The following is an 8,084-nucleotide window of genomic DNA, read 5'->3' on the forward strand; positions in this document are numbered from 1 at the left end:
TACTAGTTAGTGAATAATATTTTGAAATGTATTGTTAGTAAATAGTAATAATTATAGATTGCATAACACAAAAAAATTATTAGGAAACATGTCAAACTACATAATTACAATAATATTATATACCAATATAAATTGTGTTCATATAAGCGTTTCGTCAAACTTTAAAAATATTTGTTATGCTGAAGGTTAAATGTAAGGCAATAATATGCTTATATGCCTGTTAATCAATAAGCGTATAAATGTATAGTTTTTATACAAATTATTGATTATTAATATAATTTTTGAATTTCCCAAAAACGTTAACTATACCAAAGGTAAGAAAAAGTGGGCAAGTTAATGAAAATAATTAATTCAAGTTAAGTTAAGTTAAGAAGACACAAGATCGATAAGCTAAAAGTTAACAGTTAATAAATTATAAATTTAACTCGATAAGTTAAAAGTTAATATAGAAAAAAATATTAACTTAACTCAGTTTAAAAAAAGATAATCAATTTTTTTTAATTAGTAGACTGTACATTTAAATAGTGAATGTGTCTTTCTAGTTTCTAATTTATTAATTATAAAAAACAATTTTATTGAACTTTTATCATAATGTACACTGTATACCCTTTTACTTTTACTTGGCCTACTATTATATTTACTAATTTAAACTATACTCAATGAGTACCTGTCAGGCGCGGATTCAGGGGGGGGCTATGGGTGCTCGGGTACCCCCTGTCGTCTAAGCCACTAATAAAATAAATTTGTATAATAATCTAAAATATAAAGGTGTAACCATTTTTTTTTAAAATGCTGATCGGAGCAATGTGTGTTTTTTTTTTAAATGCAAGCCATGGTTGTAATATTGCTGTATTCGTGAACATATAAAGAATAAAATTGAAAAATTTGTACAAAACATTTATTTTTTCGCTAAATTTTTATGTGCGGCCCGCGTAGTAAACTATTCAATATATTTGGCCCACTTGATACTTTGAGTTTGACATGCCTGGTGTAGATGATGTGATTTTTTAAATTTTTTAAATTTTTTTCTTTGTTCTTGTCATCGCCGTATTTGGGGCAGTAGTAGTACAACTGCTTCGATTTTCTTCAACAGTATCTCGATCGACGGGAAAGTGAATCTAGTTGGTTCATTTAGAAGGTCAAAATTTAAAATTAAAATAGTTTTAAAAGCGCCGGGAAAAATAAAATAAAAATTAAGGAAAACGGGAAATTTTAAGCAAAATCGGCTTTCGACGAAATCAATTCTGGTTTTTGGTGTAACTCAAAAACAAATAACCAGATACATGTCATTTTTACTCCAGGTCCACTATCGTGTAGTAAGAATTGTTCAGTTACACCTTCAGATGGCGAATACGACTGGTAATTCACTGGTATTATTAATGAAATCAAATCTTTTGGAGCATCGGGTGCAGTTTGAATTTCACGCCGTGTACGTCTTATCTGTTTTTTTAAAGCTCCATCAGCCGTCAACGCTCCATAATTAATTTTAAATTAATTCTCAATTAAAGTTATTAACATTTTGATATTTACCTTTCCTGCTTGTGATAATCCACTCGTACATTCATTGATGATATTTGATGTAGGCTCCATTGTCTCATGTGCTCGTTTTTTCATCTTAGTGACTGCAGAATTAGCTTCAATCTTAGCCGCTTCCGAGTCATGGGTCGATTGTTCATTTATTTGTTTTAAAAACTTATTGGTTTCAACTATTGTATGAATTCTCACCTTACATGAATCTTTGTAACGACATCGCCAAAACTTTTTTAATTTATTTGCACTAAATGCATCAAAAATATACATGTACCCATCATGTACATATATTTCACGTCCATGGAAAGTTTCAATTGCTTGTGTCATGGTGACTACTGGATGATCTACTCAATGATCGTCTATCGATAAAATCAAAATAATATCAAAATTTGTTCTGTTAATGCGTTTATTGTGATTTTTATTTTTAGTAAAGATTCAAATATTCCAATGATTTCTAGTAATAGGTCTTGTGCAAAATTGGGTATGATAGCACCTCTTATTAGTTTATTTAATAAGAAATTTATTAAAATATTGGCTCTATTTGTAGTAAATAAATTGAGGTTCGATAAGGCTTTGAAGATAATGTCATTTAAGTGTAAATATAGTGAGTTTTGGTTATTTATTGTGCAATTATGTGGATAATCTATAATTAGGTTCCTATTATATTTTTAATAATCAGAGATGTTTTCCGTTCATTAATAGTATTCATTTGCGATCTGCGTGTGCCGATTTTTTTAATATATTATATTTAAAAAAGGTATATTGTCGTAGTGATAGCGATACCTAATTGTTGGGCGCCAATTTGTAGTAAGAGAAAAAAAAATGCGGAAAAGCCATTTTTAGAAGGGGAAAAATAGGTGGAAAGGGGGAGGTGGAGATTTTAGGTGAGACGAATATATTATTATATTAATACGGTGTAACAGAGTGGTACGTAATGTACGATGAGTATGCGGGGTTGATGACCTGCTTCAACGGGCAAGGGACGCGTCTGGCGGACCGGTTGCCTGTGTCCTTCAAAGAACTGACAGTTCAATAATCCCTGATACGACGTCGATACTGGGCAATGTGTCGCAGTAGGTTTATTTATACGTGTATGTGTGTGTATGCACGTGTCTGGGAGTCGTGTGAAATCATGTTGTTTGAGAGTTTCCGCATAAGATCGTCCTACTATACTGTGTTATACCTATCTGCCTAATTATGTTTGAATTATCTACGCTTATTGTACAAATATTCAAGCACAACCTTGTGCGTAGATTGCTGCAGCTGGCTCTCCCGAGTGGTTAGTAATTATTCGGGGTCGTGTTTGACAGTCGATATCACGTTGACAATATATGTATCTTGGTTTATATTATAATTTGTAGAATTTCGTATACCTTACATTCTTTTCTAATTGTGACTATTACCATGTGCTCTCAAGATTCCTACATTCGTAGCAAGAGTACACAAAGTCAATTCGCCAACCGAATGTAATTTACAGTGATGAACATTTATTATTACACATTTATACCTTGAACACAGCTCTAAGAATTCCTACATTTGTGGCAAGAGTACATATAGTCAATTCGCCAACCGAATGTAATTTAAGTTAAATGAGCACTTATTACTATACTTATATTCTAAATATAGCTCTTAAAAATCCATACATCCGTAGCAAGAGTATACAAATAGTCAATTTTGCCAACCGGATGTAATTTAAGTTAACGAGCACTTATTGTTATATTCGTGTTCAAAATGTAATTGTGTAATAATAATGTAACGGGTTTACGATATGATGATAGTCACAGAACTTTATGGTTTTAAAAGATTAATGGGTAGGTGAGTGGAAAATATGAACAATGTGAATTTGTCTGATAGAGAGATAACTAATTCAGACAGTCATACCGAATGCTGAGATAATCCAATATTATACATTTACTGCAGTATACGCATGCACATACGCATAGCCATAAGCACTCCCTTGAACAGTAGTGGAAGAGTGTTGTGATGTTAACTGACGTGGACGTTGTGCATGGGTCTTCTTCCGAGAGGTACCTACTGTTTTTGAGTCGATTCTGTAGGGTCCTTATATAATAATATGACTTCGGTATAATCCCTTCTTCTGATATGCATGATATGCATGATTAATACGTGATATTAAAGTATTGATGTTTTTTTCTTATTTTAGGGGGTGCGACAAAGGTAGCACTGGTAATTTATTGTTTTGTTTTGTTTTGACCGAACGTCTAGATTGAAGAATTATCGAAGGGGTCTTGTATTATATAATATATATGTATATACGTATATACCATATACGTAAGAATGCATTCATGTTTTTATAATATACGGTGTCATCTGGCGCCGCTGATAATTGATTGTGTTGTTTTTAATAAACGTCTGAACTGAGAGGTGTTGAATATTATTTATGTGTTGCATGTGTCGCGTGTGTATATAAGAAGTGCGTATATATATATATTTATGCATAAATCGTATATACATAATATGTATTGAATAACCCAACATTCCATACGGACCATCGCCACCAGTTGTCTTGTGTTTTATTTTAAGTTTAAATATTATATTATATTATATTCAACTAAAGACTTAGATTTATTTAATACTACCTTATTTAATTTGTCTAATATTTGATCTAATCATCTCTTATCCTCTTCTATTTCTCTGCTTTCTGTTATCATATTTCCCCTCTTCTATTTCTTCTACCTACATTTATAACCACTATACTCACAATATAATTATTTATTCATAATATGTCGCTTTTATATGATATCTTTAGGTTTAAATCGTTATTTAATATTTGTATACATATACTTTCTTTCTTTTTTGTTTATTTTGTTTTGTTCTTTTTTCTATTTTGTTTTGTTTTTTGTTATTTGTATTCACATTACTTTTAAGTTATAAACCATATTATGTGCACTTAATACAAACTGTCACTACAATATTTTTGTAATTGGAATTTATTTCCGTAAATAAATTATTATTATTATATATTACAGGTTATAATATGGGAACATAAAATTAGAGCAATAATAGCTTAAAACTGAATGCTAATAAAAAAAAAAATTACGCTGTTTTATGTAATATTAAATGCACACATATACCTAGTACAAGTTGTCAACAATAAACAATTTATACATTTATTTTTCTCTACACAAGCAATATTTGTATTTTAAATGATGGACAAACAAATTGCTGAGTTATATTTTTAATTAAATAACGTTCAACATATGTACTGACATACAATGCCAATAAGTTAGGTATTTCATCATATTTTGATTTACTAAGAAAAATGTTGATCTTTTTATACAGATCAATAATTCGATAATTGTATTGTCATGTTTTCCCGACATCCATATAACTAATATCATTGATTATAAATACTATAGATTGTTCACTAGCGGGTTTTTCGGTGTCACGAAATATTTACTCCCGGTAGATGGCGAGGCGACGTGACTACTAGCGATTACAACGTTATCCGATCCATAGATAATAAAGATATGAATAGGCCACACTTATGTTAAATATATTTAAGGCTTCGTTCCCAGAGGTGAAGAAAATTGAGGCTCCTTTATATTGATAGTCGATACTCGATATAGGTATACTTTGTTTGGCCTCAATTTTTCCCCTCGAAGACCGCTGATGAGACCATTATGTCCTATCCATATCTTTATTGTCTATGATCCGATCTGACTAAACCGGACGGCTGTGTTAATGGGTGCGGGCTTGTGGTTTGTAGTGTCGGTTAACGTTGTAATCGCTAGTAGACACGTCGCAAGTACCTAAATATTTCGTGACACCGAAAAACCGGCCAGTGAGCAATCTATAGTATTTATAATCAATGCTAATATATCTATACTTTTTTTAGTTAATGTGACTTCTTTAAGAGAAACATACAATCGGGATCTAATCGAAGTTATTCGAGAAAAAGGATCTATTAAATTAATTACCAGTGTTGCTTCGAAGAAAGCTCAATTACATCCTTTATTAAACAAATATACAGTGGGTTCAATTGGGGTGACGACTACATCAAAATGGTCGAGAAATAAATTGTTAAATTGTGTTTAACATCATCTCGAAAATGGTCCACGGGATGTGACGCCAACACATCTTCAAAATCAAAAATGCAGAGCCATTGTAAATACACTACTCTGCCATTCTGAATTTTTGTTTTTGAACATGTAAAAAAAAATGTATTATATTCAGGTAGCCCACAAATTAATAATTTTATATCGGGATCTAAACGAACCAAAAGACGGAAAATGCAGTCATTATTTAGTTCCTCGTGTATGACTTCCCATGCGCCACTAAAAAAAACTTTCAGGACAAAGAAATGCATCAAGCAAGAAAAAAATTCAATATTTTATACAAACGAAGATTTGGTGCATTGGTTACAATTGGTGTTTATTTATTTTTTTTTTTTTATCATGTATACAAAATATCGACCAGAACGAGAGCTTCGATTTCAACATAATATAGTATCTTATCGGCTAAGATCAAAGTGTAGTATCTTATCTTTTAGCAAGTTGGATCAAGATGGTACTTTAGAAAGGTCATTTTTCGATTTTATCAATAATTATTTAATCCCACGAGAAAAACCACCAATAAATTACGAAAAACCGCTAAAAATGGGATTTTGATTTCCAAATTAATTTGTTAGTTATGTTTATCACCATAGAAATGAATAAGAAAATATAATAATATTACAATATTAATTCAACTTACAGTCTACATGATATAATAAATAATAACGATATAAAATATCCAAGGTGACAAACCGTCTCCGCTCAGAATCGTTTTTCTTATACAATGATATTATATCATTGAATTAAAGTTTAATACAATCCATTATACATTGACCCACTTGTAACCTACTGCACAGCTGAGCGGCATCCACTTACCCGCTTTTTTAATATAAAACATATAAATTGTTTGTTTTTTTCTTCTATCTACTTCATAGTATATTATACCTATAGGTAATTTTATGTGCATAGTAATCAAATATATTTCTATTCTGTTCGTAATACCTACATAATTTTTAAAGTTTTATTTATTGTTATTAGGTATTATTATTATTATTATTATTATTATTATTCCTAATATTCTTATATAGGTACTTACTTCTGAACAAATGACATACATACAATTTGAATATTTAGCATAATAATTGTCTCATTATGTTGTACAATTTGTATTGCTATATTTTGTAAACCTCCCCCCACCGATATTTTGTTCTGTGTACGTGCCTGAGCACAGTTAAGGTATGGATTGCCTATCTAGGTAACTAAGTTGTACTTACTGTATCTCATCATCGTGTCCGAAATTTACTGTAGGTGGATTGCCTATCTGACATTATACTAGCTTTTTGCTGTATGTTTGCAATCTGACGTATTCGGATTGTCTACCTAAGTTACCAAGTTGTACGTAAATCGATTTTCAACACAATTAATTGATAATATATTTATAATTATAATCAAGTTAATAGGTATACATAATAATATAATATAATATAATATTGTGTTATACAATTTAATTTATATTTATCTTAAAATGATTAAACAAAATAATTAAAAAGAATTTTTTTTTTAACTTCAAAAATGTCCTTAAGAAACAAGCCGTAATAATTTGTATAAATATTTTGGTTACAGAATGCATTAACAGTAACGTTGGCGTTTTCTGCAACATAAATAAGTATTAGAATTTAGAATTGTTGAGTGTGTATATTAGATTATGTATAGTAACATAGTTATACTCTGTTCCGCGCATCTGACTGACGCTGGTGAGAGCGTGGAAGCCCAATTTCTCCCACTATTTACCGTCCGGTGGCGCGCAATATCGGCCGCCAACAACAACCGCCAGCCGAACAGTTGACGATCGTAACTGAACAGGCGAAAATGGTGGGGGATGCGCAGCGACGGACGAAAAAACGAGTAGTCTCTCGTGGAACAGAGTATACTATATAATATTGTTTATATTCAAATTTCAATATACACTATAATGCACACATACTTTCATTGATATATGATATGTATTTTTTCACTACATCTGTAAAAATAAATCACTTATAACCACCCTAATAGTGCTGACTGACAAAAAAACAAAAACACATAATTGTAAAAACAATACGTTCGTCGCTGTCGAATATAATATCAGGTGTCCAGTGACGATGGCGATGTTATCAGTCAAACAATATTAATATATTTTATATCAGTTCGTCTACACTGGTATTATAGAATCGATAGATACCTCAATAATTAAGTATGTACTTATACCCAAAGTAAAAACTGTTAAAAAAATTTATAAATTTATGAGGGTCGAAACTTATAATAAATTAGAGCACGTATTTTTGTGAAATTGCATATATTTTCATTTTCACATATTCATATATATTAGACAATTTGTGTGGTGAAAAATGCATGTAACTCAATGCAATGCAACTAAATGATTATAAATGGTCACAAAATTAAATTTAATGTATACGTACTGGTCCCAACTTTGTCTAAAAAAAAAAAAATAATAATAATAATAGTAATAATAATTTATATTTAGTGTGATATTTTATG

This window comes from Acyrthosiphon pisum, chromosome A1, assembly GCF_005508785.2.
Source record: "Acyrthosiphon pisum isolate AL4f chromosome A1, pea_aphid_22Mar2018_4r6ur, whole genome shotgun sequence".
NCBI lineage: Eukaryota > Metazoa > Arthropoda > Insecta > Hemiptera > Aphididae > Acyrthosiphon > Acyrthosiphon pisum.